General features: G+C 49.8%; 1 long non-coding RNA gene across 1 annotated transcript; it reads right to left on the bottom strand.

Annotated features, from left to right (window-relative positions):
* Nucleotides 1–859: 859 nt before the first annotated feature.
* LOC123000518 (uncharacterized) lies at nt 860–8,564 on the bottom strand. Its single transcript, XR_006408539.3, has 3 exons — nt 8,190–8,564; nt 4,128–4,226; nt 860–2,858 (listed from the first exon to the last, which is right to left on the bottom strand). It is a non-coding gene; the product is annotated as an uncharacterized LOC123000518 (long non-coding RNA).
* Nucleotides 8,565–18,102: the final 9,538 nt, after the last annotated feature.

Below are 18,102 nucleotides of genomic sequence, written 5' to 3'. Positions count from 1 at the left end.
TCCACCTCCCTCATATTTGCCCCCAGCCACTCCTCCTTACACTGAGTATCTGGTAAAAACCGAAACCAAATCGTGTCCATCACTGCCTAAAATACTCCAATATTTCCTCTTGCTTTAGAATAAGCTGTAAATCCTCACCCCCGTGCAGGGGCTGCTAGGGCTGTTTGCAGGCTGTCTGCCCCGCCCCGAGCACATGACCGTCGCTGACACCGGCTAAGCCGCAGGACTTGTCCGTGAAATGTGGCGGAAGTGATGTGCGTCACCACGAGGCAGAAGACTTCAGTGACGATGCATTGTTTTGCTTCCTTCCAAGGCCAGAGGCCATCCTGTCACCATGGATTCCACAGTGAGGACAATAAGGTGGAACCCAGTGGACCTCAGTGAAGTTAAGGAGGGAACAAGAAATTAACCTCTATCGTAAACCGCTGAACACTGGGGGCTGTTTATCCCCACAGCCTCACCTACACTCTGCGGACTGATACACATAGATCTCAGCCCAACAAGACCTCGTCTTGTCTAACGCTCTGAGCTCATTTCCTACCACTCCCCCTCCAGCTCTGTGTCTGTGCGCAGCTCACTCCCGCGTGCTGGCCTTTCCTGCTCTGTTCCTTTCCTTTGCAAGCTCATGTCTTCCCTATTTGAAAGAGCAGCTCCTCCGTTGGCAGCCCAAACACGGGTTCTTTAGAGAGGCCCTCCCAGGCAGCCTAATCCACACACCCTCTGTCCTACCAGTGCCGCTCAGGGGAGCCCGTTCCAGCAGAAGCATTAGAAATTAAGAAAAGAGAAGCACAACACGGTTTTCTGGTCTGGGCTTGGGCTTCTGTACGCTCTTGTTTGATCACTCTCGGAAATTACCTTGTTAATTTGTTCATTCTTTTATTATCTGTCTTTCCCACGAAAATGTGAATTGTAATGTGTACGAGTGTCACATGGTTGGTCCTCAGTCTCTGTCTGGAAAAGATAAACTGTGTTTGTGTGTTGAATGAATAAATGGGAAAGACTTCAGGGAGTGGGGTTTAGTGGACGAGATCAAGCGTGCTGCTTCCCACGGACAGAGTTCTCGGTCCCCATGAGACAGTTGGAGCAGACTCCCAGAAGTCAGTTAGTTGTACAGGTGGAGACGGGTGCGAAGGTGGGAGGCACTGGCCTGAGATGGTTCCGAACCCCTGAGGGCGGCTGAGGTCGACCAGCATCTGAGGACAGAGAAGCTCACGTGCCTGATGTTAATTTTCCCAACTTCCAGTTTGGTCCTCTTGCTCGATGTGTCTCTGCCCACCCTCCAATCTTGTGTAGGTCATCTCCCACCCACCTCTTGCTTCAAGCACGCCTCTGATAAGCAAGAAACTGCTACTTTTTTTCCCCTCAAAATCCGATCTAAATCTTATTTTTTAAATGGTGGTATTCCAACCGTTCTTGTTCACTCACTTTTGCCCTGTGATTTCACACTTTCTCTCTTTGGGGACTTACTGTAGTTCTCTGCAGTAAGACTTATAGGCAGGTAGTAATAGATAATAGAGTTATACACAGGCGATGGTCACAATAGAGGGTTGTACATGCCTATTCATGTATGTGGACTTCTTTCTCTCGTATTTGAAAGAGGCGACATGCTCTTCCTAACTCAATCAGCCTTTACTTTTAGGTTGATTGAAGTGTGTTTATACACATCTCTCTTTAATTATCAGAGTAAAGAACAAAACTGACAGCTACTCCTGGCTGCAGGCGTGGCTGGGAACCCAGGGAAACAACGGCCATTCCCTACCTTCGTACCTTGACCTCTGTTAACATAATCTGAGGTTGTAAACCCATAGTATTAGTGCAATAATAGTTTTGCTTATGTTCCATAGCACGGTGAACTATTCTCTGGTCTGTGGGGGTCTTCTGTTACCGTATGTTCTGGGGCTCCTGCAAATGTCCCCCCATGTCTCTGTGTCTTTCTTTCTCTGTTTCTAGGTCTCTATCCCTCTGTGTGGCTCTCTCTGTCTCTGTCTCTCTCTGTCCCTCTGTCTTGTCTCTCTCTGCCTGTCTCTGTCTGTCTCTATCTCTCTGCCTCTATTTCTCTCTGTCTCTGTCTGTCTCTGTCTCTGTCTCCATCTCCCCCCTTCCTTTCCAGCCCTGACAGCTTATGTTGCGTACCACGTGCTCCCTCTAGTGGTGCAACTGAGCACCTTCACCGTGAGGGCCGAGTCTCACTCAGGGCTGATTCCCCCAGGAAGAGGGCCTCTCCTCTTCTCCTGCCCTGCCCAGGGATCTGCACCCACCACTCTTGCAGATTCTCAAGAATGAAAAACACCCCGGAGAATGTCAAGAACAAGAGATTTGTTAGGACAGAGTTTTACAAGGAGTGAGTTGTGGGTTATGCAATTCTGCCTGTATCTGTGACCTTAAAACTGTATTTAAATTTTTCATTGCCTTTTCTGAACTAATTATACCTACCTTTGCAAGTGCATTATACTTGCCTTTGAACTCGGATATCTTACACTGTCAAGAGATTTGGTTAATCTTCATAATCTTGTTAAAAATAACTGCAATTTATGTCATTCGTTCAAAAGTTCAAGTCGAATACTGCCTTAGAATTTCTCTGATTTACTTAGTGCATTTTAAACCCAAGACAGTGAGAACCACTTCTCTGAGTCCCACATAAAATTTCAAGACCTTACCTTGAACTGGCCGTCTAAAGCTGCAGTCTGAGGCGGGCCTGGGCAAGCACGTTTCTGATTTCAGCCCCTCGCACCCTTGATGGCAATCCCACCCGTGATATCAAGGTGCACGAGTGTAGGGGAAACGCTCCATCGCTGTTTGTCTCACACATGTTCGTGGGGATGAATCATTAAGACTATGTCTTTCAAGATGTTTGACACCTGCATTTTGAAAAAACCAAACCACATTACATCGAATCATACTAAGGCAATAATAGAGTCTCCGAATGAAACCAAGGTCCCAAGATCCACCTTCTAATGGGGTGATTCCTTTGATGGCGTCCCTGGCAGGTGGCGCACGGATTTCAACCAAGTCAGTCAGGTTTGCAAGGAACAAAACAGAACCGCCTGGCTTACTGTGAGGGGACACACGGACTCCCTGTCTCACGTCCACGCTGGGCTGTGTGAGGGTGGGTGAGAGGGGGATGGCAGCCAGCTGTTTGGGCTGCTGGAGACCCAGGCCAGCCCTCCGTGGGCCCCAGGGCGGTGCGCTGCCTAGGGATGCTGTCTTCCCAGATCACAGGCCAGTGACTAGAACAGATGACACCACACGGACGAGAAGCCGGTCACTTTCTTTACTTGAGGCAGCAGGAGACGCCACAGGCCAGGGAACCGTGGAGACCACGGGGGTCCCAGAACCCTTTCCTGCGCAGCCATGTTCTTCTTCCCACCATTCTTGCTGGGGCACACACGCCTCCTGAGCCCTGGCCCGGGCTCTCCTCGACCCGGCTAACCCGAGAGCTGCTCCCTTCACAATGGTCGTTCACGTGCATGTGGCTTTTTTCGATTCTGGTGCTATTATCATAAAGGGGGGGTTGTCTGTGGCCAGAGACAGGGGCAGGGGGAGCAGCAGCCATGGCCCCCGGGCAGGTGGCCTCTGCAGCTCACCCGTGCTTTCTCTCGCAGCGGAAGGAGTTCGGGTCTGCCCATTTTCTGGAATTGTTTTCTCTCCTACCCCAAAAGGTTGAGTTGTCTCTCCTCAAGATCTGTCCCATCTGCAGATTTCCTGTCAAACTTAATTGAATTCCCAGATGCCTTCCACTCTTCCTTCTGACCGGCACCCCCCTAGGCAGAACTGGCAGCGAAAAGCCCTGAGATAAGGGGTTTCGAGCAAGCACTGGTCAACAGCCCAGTGACCACAGATGTCGACTTGACTGGGTTCTTCCTCATAACAGGGTGGCCCACGTTTCCCAGCACCATTCAGATGCTCAGACGGACACTGGAGTTTGTTGGGGGTGGGAGGGCATGTACGCGCTGGGGAGGCATCCGCAAATGCCCCCTCGGCCTCCCCCTTCCAGAAAATTTCCAGTGATGGAAAGAGCACAGCTTGGGGGCCTGCCCCATGGTTGGCTGGCTCTCGTTGGCACAGGCCTGGGAACCGGACTTCCAGTTCCTCACCTGGCAGCTCATGATGCCGGGTAACTTTCTTACCTGCTCTGGCCTCAGGTGTCCTCTTAGGAGAATGGGAAAAGGAACGTCTTCTACCTCATAGCACTGTTGTGAGATTTAGAGGAGTTGGCATTAAGGAACCTGTGTGGCAGAGGTCATCAGAAGGACATGACCATCAGTTGACTCACAAGCTGGCCCCAGGCAGTCAGAGGCTCCTGGCCCCCCAGTCCCTGTGATGTGCATTCTGCTTGCTTGCCCCACTCCCAGAAGCTTCTCCAAGGATACAGCCCTAAGACAGTGATGTGTTGTCGAGACCATCTGGATGATATTTGGGACTGAACCCGGTGAAGACCTTTACGTAAACGTCTAAGATTCTAGCGGGCAGGTGCAGAGATCTCCTCGACTTACAGTCGCCCAAGACAAGCCCCGTGTGTTACGGTGTATTACACCTGCCACCCGCTGATGTGGAGTGGCCCACTTCTCTCCTCTCTCCCTGTCCTCCACGTCGGGAGGCCAGTTCCAGATTTCACTCGGGAGCTCCCGAGGATGCGAGTCAGTAACCGATGATCCAGCCAGGACACTGAGGAGATGGGGAAAGAGGTGTTTTCTGGGGAACTCTGGAGCTGGCCGTCGCCCTCTGTGTGGGGACGATGAGACGGTGGAGGGCCTGTGTGTCAGATGCTGGTGGCCACCCGTGTGAGCACGGGGATGTCCAGTGTTACGGGCTGGTTGGACGCCCGTGTCGGAGGCAGTGCTCAGAGCACACGGAGGCAGAGAGGGGGACACGGGTGACCGTCCGTCGGGCCGGCTGCTACGGTGGGCAGGTCAGTGGGCCACTGAAGCTCAACTAGAGGCTGAAGCTTGAGTCAGGAGGTTGGAAGGAGGGCTGAGGTTGGAGAAGGATGTGTGGGGTCCACTGCTCCGCTGGCTTTGGGGCCGGCAGACAAGGCGAGAGAGCAGGAGAGCAAATCCGAGAGCTGGCTGTGCCGTGGCAAGCCAGGAGCGTGCAAGCTGCCGGGGATCCAGGTCCAAGCACCCGGGAGAAAGTCTGCTGGGGACACGAGGAGGCGGAATCCCGGGGGAATGAGCAGAGCCAGGAGGAGGGTGTTGTGACAGATAGTGAAACGGATGAAGTGCCCTGTGCCGCCCCGCCCCTAAGACAAAGGGAAATTTTAAGTAGTAATTGACCCCCAAAACTCCTAGGAGAAAACCCGAATTCTTTCTCTGTCCCTGGAGGTCTCTGACCTCTCTGTTACCAGAGAACATCGGACGTGGATATCCGAAAAGGTCCAACTCTGCAAACTCTATCGGTGAAATCCACCCGTGGGTGAGAGCAACCAAGCCAGTGCCGAACGGAAACGCCAACTGGGAACCAGGAAGCCGGCCGCCCCCATGAAGAGTGGGGACAGTCAAACAGTGTGAACTGCCCGGGGTCATAAGGAGACAGGAGAGAGGGTCCAAGATCCGCACGGAGCGGGCATTGTACGCACCCTGCCCACAGCACTTTCAGCAGCCTTGTACGGCTGGTAAAAAACCCAAGCGCGTGACAGAGGCGCAAGCCTTGTAGGGATTTGGGGTTCAGAGGACTTTCGCTCCCTACCTGGCACCGTGCCTCTGTCCCTTCTATCACCTGATAAGAAAGGGCTTGTATGGGAACGAGGATCGGGGCAGCAAGCCAGCTTCGAGAAGGCAAACACTGCTAGCCAAGCCGGTGGAGGGTCTGGGCGTCCCCCAGGCAGAGCCACCAGGGGTTATGTGTCTGTGACTCTGGAAGGTGGGGGTCAGGCGCCACGGCAGAGACGACAGAAGGGCAGGGTGACCCTAGGATTTTGGTCCAAGCTCCAGAGGCAGCGGAACACGGATACCGCCCCCGTAGAGCCACGGCTTCTAGCAGTTACTCTGCGCTCCTCCAGGGGGACCCAATGAGGCAAAAATAAACCAGCAGCCGGTGGGCTGAACTCTGAGCGCCTGGCATGACCTCTGCCCCTGCCCGCCAGAATCTTAAACATTTACATAAGGGCCTTCCCTGGGTTCAGTCGCGTATATCGTCCAGATGGTCTCAACAACACATCACTGTCTTAGGGCTGTATCCTTGGAGAAGCTTCTGGAGTGGGGAAGGCAGGTGGAATGCACATCGCAGGGACCGGGAGGGGCCGGGAGCCTCTGACTGTCGGGGCCCAGCTTGTGGGTCAGATGGTTCTAAACACGCCCCGGTTTGTCTGGACACTGCCCCTGGCCTAGCGCCAGGTTTACCCCGCCACCGCGCAAGCCGGGGATCAGAGGAACTGAGCACCATGTATGGATGCCCTCGTCGAATAGACAGTGATCGGGGTCACCTGTCCAAGGTCATGGTGTACAGACCAGGCAATAAAATGTGACATTAAATCTCCATTTTCAGCAGGGTTGGTAGAAAGAAAGAATGGAGCATTAAAACTGCAGAGTCAGGGGCGCCTGGGTGGCTCAGTCGTTAAGCTTCTGCCTTCGGCTCAGGGCATGATCCCGGCATTATGGGATCGAGCCCCACATCAGGCTCCTCCGCTATGAGCCTGCTTCTTCCTCTCCCACTCCCCCTGCTTGTGTTCCCTCTCTCGCTGGCTCTCCCTCTCTCTGTCAAATAAATAAATAAAGTCTTTAAAAAAAACCAAAAAAAACAAACAAACAAAAAAAAACAGCAGAGTCAACTAGTAACAGGAAAAACCACCTTGGCCGGGTGGACTGAAGTACTGTCAGGCTTTAATACACTTAAATGATCGACTCCTGGAGCCTACTGCCCCACAAAGCCGACTGGGGACTCTTGCCGAGGCGGCCAGCACCGGGAAGGTCTGCAAGTCCATGGCGACTGCCCTGATGCTCACTGCAGAGCCACGCGCTGTGCCGCTGAGAGCCCCATGCCAGGGACAGGTATTAGCTCCCAGGAGGCTGCAAGCCAGCAATACCGGACTTACTCAGCAAACCATTTTCTTTGTTGATATTTATCCCCCAATGGTCCTCTTTCTAACCCGCAGTCGTTAATTCTATGTCTTTTGCAGGGAGGACGCAGACCCCGCTTCCCTCCCAGCTACATGTCAGGTATCAGAAGGCACCTCTCTCGTCTCCCGGGATTCTTCTTGTCCACCAAGAAGAAGAGGCTAAAAAGCCACTGAAAGCATTTATCTGGGATCCTAGGGACTGCCATCTGGGAGGACTGGAGTAGACCCAAATCAAAAGTGTTCTCCGCACGCAAGACAGGAGCACAGGCTTGCAAAGGCAAAACCCACAGGTTACATAATTTGTTTTGAAATAATTATGATTGGTGCTGGCAGAGTTTAACTGCAGGTCTAATGCACCATTGGCTATTCAACTAACAGATGCTACGTTATCTCTATTTCAGTCCAAAATAGAAGATTGTGTTCCAGGAGGCCGCCAGGCTGCAATCAATAAATTGCAATTCACAAAAGTCAAAAGTTCATGGTGTTACAAACATTGAAACAGGAGAGTGTATGGGCTCGGCTTCCTCTCTAGCCTCTGGCTCTATTCTGTACGACTCCCTTCCGAATGTTTGCTTCACTTTGGAAATCTGCTTTCTTTTTTTTTATTATTATTATAATATATTTTATTATATTATGTTAGTCACCATACAGTACATCCCTGGTTTTTGATGTAAAGTTCGATGATTCATTAGTTGCGTATAACACCCAGTGCACCATGCAATACGTGCCCTCCTTACTACCCTTCACCAGCCTATCCCATTCCCCCACCCCCTCCCCTCTGAAGCCCTCCGTTTGTTTCTCAGAGTCCATAGAGTTTGTTTCTCAGGGTCCATAGAAAAGTCCCACTGAACCACTGTTTCTGCCCGGAATCTGCTTTCACCTCCTCCAGGCCAGAGTCACCTCTTCCTCAACCTTTCTAAAGATCTCTTGAGCCCCCATACAGTGCCCTTCTTCCTCCCACCCTAGCCACCCCGTCCGTCCACCACCACTGCAGGCCCCTTCCACCCTACACGCCAGCCTCCCCTTCTGGCCCCCTCAGCCCTGCACTCAATGTCCCCCTCCCCAGAGCCTACCCCCACGGTCTACCACCCCCTCCCCCTTCCCCCTCCCCCTTCCCCCTCCCTGTGACACCTACCCCCTCAGAGCTGACTGAGATAGTGACCCCTCCAGGAAAGCCGGGATCCCTCAGGAGGAGTGAGGGGCGCCCCCAGCTGCTCCCTCCTTGGGGACACTTCAAGACCAAGAATCAACCAACATCTGTGCGTCAGTCTCTCCCCACAGGGTGTGAACATCTGTCTTCTTCGCCAGTTTCCCCCGCTGTCTGGAAGAGCATCTGGCACGTAGGGCAATCCATCGGTGTTTACAGAATGAAGGGACGAGCCAGCCCCGATGACTAGATGTGGCCCTGGACATGCAGAGAAAGCGTCCGCCCCCTCATCTGGGAAGTGAGGTCCGCCGGCAAGGTAGCCAGGACGGAGCCCTCGGGTGAGGCGCGGCTGAAGTCCACTGCGAGCACGCACGCGTGCACGTGGAGAGAGGCAGAGGTCGATGAAACGCTTATGGCTTGCTGTTTTGCATTTGTTGTAACAATAAGGGAGGAAAAATGTACAACCACGCAGGTAACGGTGGGGCCGATCATTTTGCCTACTCTGCAAACCTTAGCTGTCATCACACTGGGTGGGTTGTGGGTTTCTTAAACTGTTCCAGAAAGGTTTCTTGAGGACACCTGGGTGGCTCAGCGGTTAAGCGTCTGCCCTCGGTCCAGGTCATGATCCCAGGTCCTGGGATCAGGCCCCACGTGGGGCTACCCGCTCAGTGGGGAGTCTGCTTCTCCCTCTGCACCTCACCCCTGCTTGTGCTCTCTCGTGCTCTCTCTGCCCGCTCTCTCGCAAATGCAGAAAGGTTTTGTGAAGGGCTTTGAAAATATGTCAAGAAATCTACGTAGGCAAGAGGGGTGCCTAAGAACAAGGATGGAGTTCAAGTCAAAGTCAAGGATGCAGACGTGTTCAAGTGGAAAGATGTGTTTAAACATCCAGTGTCAGGGCAGAGTAAACTACAGCCGCGGCACACGCACGCACACACACGCGCTCACACACACACACCCTTCCTCCCACTCCCACTCACAGCCACGGTGCATGGCAGCCGCTACGATCTCAGTGCCCGACAGTGAGAATTACTGAGGTGACCTCATGGCTCAGACTCATTAGGGTCCTCATTCTTCCCTGCTCTTTGCATCTCACCCATGCAGAGAAACTCTCTACCCATCCTGGGGACAGCAGCTAATAACTGGAAAAACAAAAATCCAAACCTCTCCAAGGACGATGCAAGTGGATTTCACTAAGTAAGACCCCTTAGCCTAATATGAGTTGACCCCTGTGTCTCTGCCCTCAGGATTCCAGACAGTCTAAAGATCTGGATGCCAAGAGGAAGGGATGGGAATGAGAAAGAGTCTTTGTAAACACAATGAAAATAGGAAGGGTTGCCCCCTCTTCTGCCTAAAACAAAAAAAAAAAGGTTTTTTTTAAACTTTTTTTAAAACTCGTCCTGTTTGGAAACTCACTAGAGACTACCTCTGTGCTTCACTGAAGGAAAGGGGGTGAGAAAAGCTGAAATACACTGTAGAGAAATCAGAAAACCCAGATAAACAAAAAAGAACCCCCAAATTACTCAAATTTTATGACTTGAAAATATAATGAATCATCACCCTTCAGAATGTTTTCTTGCTCGTGTAAATACTCAGACGCTTCCGTTTACTAGAGAGTGTGAGAAGAGCGCTTCTATAACCAGCTTTCTGGCCGGACGGGAGACTGCGACAATCTCACATGTCAATAAACCCAGACCTATTCAGATGGGTGTTAACAGATGGGTGTCTGATTCTGGTCCTAATTACCACTTCATTCTGCGTGTGTATGTGTGTGTGTGTATGTGTGTGTGAGATAAATACTGTGCAGTATTGACAGCACCATAGCACTTAGTCCAAAATCCATCAACTTAGCTTTAAAGCACTGCATGCATCACAAGTTCATTAATATTCTCAGACAGACTCCTGCTCATCCGGGGGCTGAAATGAGTTTGCGATCTGTGCACACGCACTTACAGCGGCAGAGCAGCCCGCAGCAGAGGCCGTGCACAGTGGGGACAGAGCAGCCAGGGTGGACACGTGGCCTCCCTGGGGCTGTCCCTGTCCCCCAGCAGGGGCAGCACACCAGTGCATTGGAGGCCACCGGACTTGCTGGGGCGATTCGGGTGGAGGAGGGAGTTTGTGACCACTTGGCTACCCAGGCAGCTTTTCAGAGCAAAAAGTCACACCCAGAGACCCCTATTCTGATGGATAGTTAGGAATCCTGGAGACTGTCCTTTGTTCCTCTGTCACACCTTCACTGGCGCAGCCCCCTGCTCCACAAAAGTGAATGCCACCGATGGCCACGCCCCATGGGACTTGGGAACAGGGTGGAATCCTCCACTCTGGGAGTCCACTTCCTCCTCAGTGTGCCCCAGGGAAGCTGTCACAGGAGGAGAGCCGGGTCTCAAGGGAGTCTTGAAGAGTGACACAGCCCCTTCCGAGAAGATGGCGACCAGAAAGCAGAGGAAAGGGGTTTCCCTTACATGTTAGAGCAGTTCTGCACTCCCCCTCCTGCCCCCAAGACCCTCCCACCCAGCCTCCCCCTCAGCCACAGGCCTTTCAGGGCACTCTCTGCTCGGCTGCCCTCCTGCCCAGGGGACCTCTGTGTTGGGGACAGTCTGGTCTGCCCCTCACGTGATCGTGATGGCTCCTTCCACCCCATTCAAGGTCCTCTCTCTTGCTGTTCTCTGACTTACCTGGGCGGCATGTGTAATGTAATAGGGCTTGCAAAGATATAATTATCTGCAGGTCCCCTTGTTTATCATGTCACACACCCCTAAGAGTGAAACTCCACGATGGATCTCCAGCATCTAGAACACTCCCTGGCACATGGAAAGTGCTCAGGAAATACCTCGGGGCTGAAGACGGTTGAGTAGGTAAAGGCAGAGACGTATGTTAGAGCCTAGAAGGTACACAGATGTGGTATGGATGGCCCATTGGGAACAGGGAGGGAGGGAGGAGTACGGGGAGCAGGGAACCAGGGGGTACTGAGTCTGGTGAGACACCTTCAAAGGGACACAAAGACACAAAGGGACGTTGTCAGACCTCCAGGGCACCCACACGAGCAGCGCCCTCCTCATACAGGGTGTGGACACAGCTTCCAGAGCTCTCTGGCCCTACGTGAGAGGCCTGCCGATGGACTGTGTTGGCATCTTGCCGAGCTCGCGCATCTACTGTTTCCTCCTTGACTTGACCTGAGAGGGTGAATGGTCCCACTTTCACAGCAGGAATGGATATGCCGGCCCTGGTTTCTCCTGACTAGCCCCACACCACCCGCAGCTTCCGTCCTCAGCCTGGTTGCCCGCGTCTCCTTTCTTTACCCTTATCCTTCAATGGTAGGCATCATGCCCAGAGCAACGGCTCCCAGACCACCATGAAGGGTGCACAGAGTCAGGAAGAAAGACCTAGACTGCGGAAGCATCCACCTGCCCTCTAACTCTACTTACTCGCTAGGATGGAGCTGTCAGCAGGGGTGGAGGGGGAGGCGGGTGCTGAGACTCTGCAGGTCTGCACCATGAGGACCCAAGTGTTCATGTTTTACTTATAAGGCTGTCCTTGAGCTGGGCTTCTATGAGAAACTCTTCTCCGCTAGGAGGTAACAAAGAGACATCTTTCATTCTCTCTAAGAAAAAAATCTGCAAAATATTATGCTATGACTGAGTCCTTAAATAGTCCCTGACATCTGTTTCCCTCCGTCGCGTATTTCCTGCCTGGGAATCCTTACATATCTTGGCTTCGTGAATCTCATCACTTGAAAGCTCCATTGTAGGATCTGGGAAACCACTGACTGGTTGGGAAGGAGTGGCGCACGTGCTCGGTGGGCCCTGGCACCGTCCGGGAAGCTGGGTCAGTGCGGATGGGACTGCATTCATCGCTGACGCTCACGTGTGACCAGTAAGTCCACTGAAAAAGACAGAGCCCCATTAGGTGAATGTCACCGATCTGCTTTGTGACAAAAGCACTTTTTAAAATCTCTGTTATTACATTTCTGTCTGGCCACTGAGGGGTGAGTACATGAAATGTTAATGGCTGTGACAGAAAGGATCTGTCTTTATAAAAAGCTGCTCTGATGGTTGGTATTGTTCTGAGCCGTCACGTGGCCAGGGACAAAGCCAGCAGTGTTTGAGATGTTATTAGAAGAAAATAGAAACCTAGCTTCTCTTAGAGACTGTAGGACACTTAGGAAATATATTTCGCCTTGTGGAGTACTGGGTAAATCATCTAAAGGGCAGTACGAATAGGTTCAGAGTTTAGAATTTCTGCACCCCTCCCAGAATAATGATTAAAAGAAACTCCTCGCTCTTCTGACGAATTTAGTATTTATCTTGTGCCACAGGAGTCATGCAACAGGCCTCACTGTCATGGAAACTGAGGACAGAGCACTCTGGCTAGGGGCTGCGTGGGAACATGGACACTGGGGTTAACTGTGAAGTCCACGCTGCCCAGGCTTGTGCTGTCTCCACGAGCCTGTGCGACCCCCACCTCCTGGGATGATGCACAAAGAGCCAACAGCAGGGCGGGTCAAGGAACTCCTGGCAGGCTTTGGTCTCACAAGACTGAGTAGTATTTTCAAGAGGAGTATTTCGGTCTCATTGATCACCAGCCACATTTGACTTTTAGTTGCATTAACAACATCTGCTTAATCAGAAAATCCAGACTTCCTGAGTTCAGACCCCAGCTCCAGCGTTCAGAGGCTGTGAACGCTGTGGGCCACTGTACCTCCCTACGACTCAGTTTTCCCACCTGTAAAATGGGAACACTCATAGAAGTCTGTGAACACTTTTAATTCAATTAAAGCATGCTATACAATGTCTGGCATGTAGCCATCAGTGAACTAATATTAGCTAATGTTAATTAATTCTGCTTAACAATTACTGTTAGGATGCAGGAAGGCACTAAATATGAGTTGAACGGTGTCACTTGCCTGATCAAAGCCCTCCAATGGCTTTCCATCTCACTCAAACTGAAAGCCAGAGTCCTGGAGGTCACCCATAAGTCTGCTGCCTGATCTGGGGCCTGCCAGATCTCACCTCCTACTATGCACTCACCTCCCCCAGCCACATGGCCCTCCCTAGTGTCCTTGGACATGCCAGGTATGCACTCACCCCAGGGCCTTTGCACTTGCTATTCCTTCTTTCTGGAATGTGTTTCTCCTAGATTGCCAGTGGGTTCACTTCCTCACCACCTCCAAGTCTTTCCTCAAATGTCAGCTTTTCTGTGAGTCTTTTCTTGACTGACAATTCTATTTAAAATTATAACATTTTATCATCTTGTCTCTCCTTGCTTGAATTTTTCCCACAGAAAGTTTCACTATCTGCCATATTCCATAGTAGTGGGAGACCATGGAGTGCTGCCTAGTGGTTTTGTGAGCTGGGTTTAGTGTGAGGTTTGCAGAGTGTGTTATTTATCTAGTGCTGTGGAATAAATTACCCCAAAACTTTGTAGCTTAAATCAATATATGTTTATTATCTCACAGTTCCCCGTGGCTCAAGCAAGACTCTGGAGGCCACTTAGCTAGATGGTTCTGGGCTCAGAGTCTCTACTGAGGCTTCAGTCAAGGAGTTGGCCAGGTCTGTGGCCATCTCGAGGATTTGATTCTAAAATGGTTCGCTCACACAGCTTGGCTGGCCTCAGTTCTTGTTGGCCACTGGTGAGAAACCTCAGTTCCTCACCACACAGTCCTCTCTGTAGAGCTGTTTGTTTCCTCCCAACACGGCAGCTGCCCATCTCCGGAGAGAGTGATCCCAGAGACACACCGAGGCAGAAGCTACAATGTCTTTTATGACCCAGCCTTTCAAGTCACATACCATCTCTTCTGCCGTGTTCTATTGGTTGACACAGACCAATCCTGACAGAGTGTGGGAGAAGTCTACACAACAATGTGGATATTACACAGCAGGGATGATTGGAGGCCATCTTGGAGATTGGCTTCCATACGGTCACTCTTGTAGGATTCAAAACCCTGTCTCAACAGAGGAAAGTTACTTGATCTTTCTAGTTCTCTGGCCTTCATCCATTAAGAAATGTACTAATATCAGTATTTAATAGTGTTTCTGAGAAGATTAAATAAAATAACATTTATTATCTCAGAAACATGTCTGGAGCATAGTGAGCCAAAAAGTTAGCTATGCTTTTTCAGTATAAGTTGCACAAAAGTATTTTGCACAGAGAATGACAAAATAAAATTGTTCTCTAGAAAGCTCGCTCTGGCTGCAGTATTGAGAATAGGTTGGAGGAGCCGACTCAAAGGTAGAGGACCAGGGAGAGGTTATGATGATATGGGCCAAGATGGGGACATTAAAATAAATGGAAGTATTACTCAGCCATCAAATATATATGAAATCTTACCATTTGCAAAGACATGGATGGAGCAAGAGGGTATTATGCTAAATGAAATAAGTCAATCAGAGAAAGACAATTATATGATTTCATTCATACGTGGAATTTAAGAAACAAAATAGAGGATCATAGGGGAAGGGAGGAAAATATAAAATAAGACAAAATCAGAGAGGGAGACAAACCATAAGAGACTCTTAACAGTAGGAAACAAACTAAGGGTTGCTAGAGGGGAGGGGGTGGGGGAATGGGGTAACTGGGTGATGGGCATTAAGGAGGGCACGTGATGAAATGAGCACTGGGTGTTATAGGCAACTGATGAATCACTGAACTCTACCTCTGAAACTAACAATACACTATATGTTAATTAATTGAATTTAAATAAAAGTGATGGTGAAAATTTTAAAAAATTAATTAAATAGGGGCGCCTGGGTGGCACAGCGGTTGAGCGTCTGCCTTCGGCTCAGGGCGTGATCCCGGCGTTGTGGGATCAAGCCCCGCATCAGGCTCCTGCGCTATGAGCCTGCTTCTTCCTCTCCCACTCCCCCTGCTTGTGTTCCCTCTCTCGCTGGCTGTCTCTATCTCTGTCAAATAAATAAATAAAATCTTTAAAAAAAAATAAATAAAAAAAAAATTAATTAATTAATTAAATAAAATAAATGGAAGTAGACAGATTTAAGCGCATTTTAGAAGTCACTTTAAATTTATAATATACATAGCATCTATCATCTGTTCCTGACATATCTGGGATTGGTCACTGATCCATTGATCTGATTAAGTGAAGTCGAACAGCACAATTGCCTTTCTTTAGAGGAAAAGTATTCTTTTGTTCTGCTTTGTTGTGGCTTTGTACCTAGGAGACAGTTGGGTAGATTGGACTATTTCCAGGTGATTAAGTTCCTGTGGGAAGACTATATATCCCCATCCAGGGGCGTTGGGCTTGGCCATGTGGCTTGATCAATGGCATGTGAGACATGACACATGCATACTTCTCGACAGATCTTCTGATTTTTTTTTCCCCTTCTGCCAAGAAATCAACATGAAGCTGCCTCCTTAGACATTTCAGGATGAGGAAGACGTGTGTGGTCGAGCCACAGCCCTGCGGTCAACCAACATGTAACTAAATGAGAAAGAAATCTTTGAAGTTATAAGTCGGACAATGTGAGGGGTGGTTTGTTACACAGCATAATTAGCGATAGCTAAGGAATAAAAGGGAAAACTTACTCCCCTAGCTTTTTATTTTTATGAGAAAACGTTCTTTCTACTAGGTCAGAGGGAGCACACACACTATCTCTCTCTCTCTGTCTTTGCCACACACACACACACACACACACACACACACACACACACACACCATCTTTCCATTTCTCCAGGAAGGCTCATTGTTTAGTCTGAGTGATGAACCTGGGGAAAGCTGGACATCCCTCAGGAATGTCAGCCATGGGACAAAGCCACCCCATGCAACCAAGGGGATCATGGGCTTTGATTTCTATGCGGTAAACAGACCAAACTGGGCCTGCTTCTGTCAGGCTTAATCAGATCTCTGTTCATTTTTGTTCCAGCTTCTCTGCCTGTGCTTGAAGAATTGGTTTGCATAATGAGGTCTCAAATTCTAGATTAAGCTAGCAATGTTAGAGTTCTCTGATGCAGCTTTACCAGTAATATTGATGCAATATTCTGATTCCTTTGTCTGTCCTCAATCAATATAGAAACTGGAAAGAAGGAGATGTGTTAATTAATTAGCATTCTCCAATAGTTTCCTGAAGAGCAAAAGCCCAGATTGAATTTTTTCAAAAATTATCTTTTTGGTCTTCCTAAATCAGGGGTCAAGATGTAAACAAACCTCTTCTGAGTGCCCCTAACCTCTCCTTGCGTCTGGAGTCAGGCTGCAAATTGACTTGCCCAGAAGGTCTTGACAAGCTTCAGTAAGCTCTGCTGACCTCTGAGTTTCACCACAAAGGACCTCATTTACTCACTGAAAACAGCGCAACATAGTGAAATGCCTTTGGCAGCTGAAGATATGAGTTGGGATCCTCACAGGTGACCAGCCTTGTGACCTGAACACACTGCTGATTATGTCAGAGCCTCAGTCTACACATCTGCAAACCAGGGTAAGGGTGATCACTACATCCCTGGGGTGTTGCAAGTTTTGGACAAGATGGTGTTTGTGAAAGCACTTGCAGGGAGCCCAGCACAGCGCCGTGCATTGAAGATGGCCATGGTAGAATCTTGGAGAAGTGGACTGAACTAGTCTTTCCCACCAACTGTTTCACTGTAGGCAAGGTATTCTGAGCCCGGGCTGCTCATCTGTGAAGCAGGAATATTTGTTGAATTGTTGAATTTCACCACGCATTGTATGTAAAACCCAGAACATAAGTTGGTGCTTCGTGTTAAATCTCTGATCCTTCCTTATGACCAGTGAGGAAGTAAAATGAAGAATATGCGCTGAAATGATGGGTATAAGATTCACAGACTAAGACCACAAATCACTCTTTAAAAATGGACAATCATATAGACCAGGGTTAGCAAACTACAGAGCATGGACCGAATCCGGCCCATTGTCTGTTTTTATAAATAAAGTTTTATTGGAACTCAGCCATGTTCATCTATTTACATATTGTTACTGGCTGCTTTCATGCTACAGTGGTCGAGTTGAATAAGTGCAACAATGACCGTATGGTCCTCCAAGCCTAAATTATTGACTGTCTGGCCTTTCTGGGAAAAGTCTGCTGCCCTCTGCCCTCTGCCCTAGGTAAGTGGAGGTGAAGCATGCTCTAGGAGCAGGGAAGAAGGACACAGTACTGAGGGAAGCAATGAGAGGTGCAATCAGACTGAGGCACAGACAGGGGCTGAGATGGTACGAGAGACGAGGCAGGACGGGCACAACGGGCTCAGGGTACAGAAGGCTTTGAGGTCCAGAACAATGAGGTAGTCTGGGAGGCAATAGGGAGCCATTGTGGATTGCAGAGCAGGAGAAAGATGATGCTTGCTATCAACTCAGTGCAATTATTAGAGGGGTTTAGCACCGATCATCTGTTTCTCAGTCTGATGGGGGTTCATTTAGACATAAACACACAGAACAGATGGGAAGCTGGCAAAACACTTGCTTATTTGGAATGGGGTGTTGGCTTAAAGGGGGCAGCTGTGAGTTGTTTCCCTACTTACTGGTGTGGGAGTTGTCTCCCCACAAAAGTCTAAGTGACTAAGTTGTCAGCGGCAAGACTCACCGTTAGACAGAGCAGCACTTCCGAACGTGTACGTGCCAGATATGAAGAGGTGCACCACCAGAAACGGGTCTTCTCCGACCTGCCGCCTGCAAATGCTGCATTAAATCAGCCGAAGGAAGCGGGTGTCCGTTCCCAGGACTTCTCAGAATCTGGAAGGTACCAATATGTATTTTGATTTTTCAGAGGGGATACCGGATGCTGTTTTTGTCAAATTTATTTCAATTTGTGTGTGTGTCAAGCACTTATTAATAACCATCTCACGGGACATTTTTGGTCCGAGAAACACATTTTACAAGAGCCGGCCCACAGGCTTCCTAAAAAACTCGACAGTAACATGGCTGCATGATTTGGGGGCCTTCTCT

Source organism: Ursus arctos, unplaced genomic scaffold (assembly GCF_023065955.2).
Source record: "Ursus arctos isolate Adak ecotype North America unplaced genomic scaffold, UrsArc2.0 scaffold_1, whole genome shotgun sequence".
Lineage (NCBI taxonomy): Eukaryota > Metazoa > Chordata > Mammalia > Carnivora > Ursidae > Ursus > Ursus arctos.
This window is presented reverse-complemented; position numbering and strand designations above follow the sequence as displayed.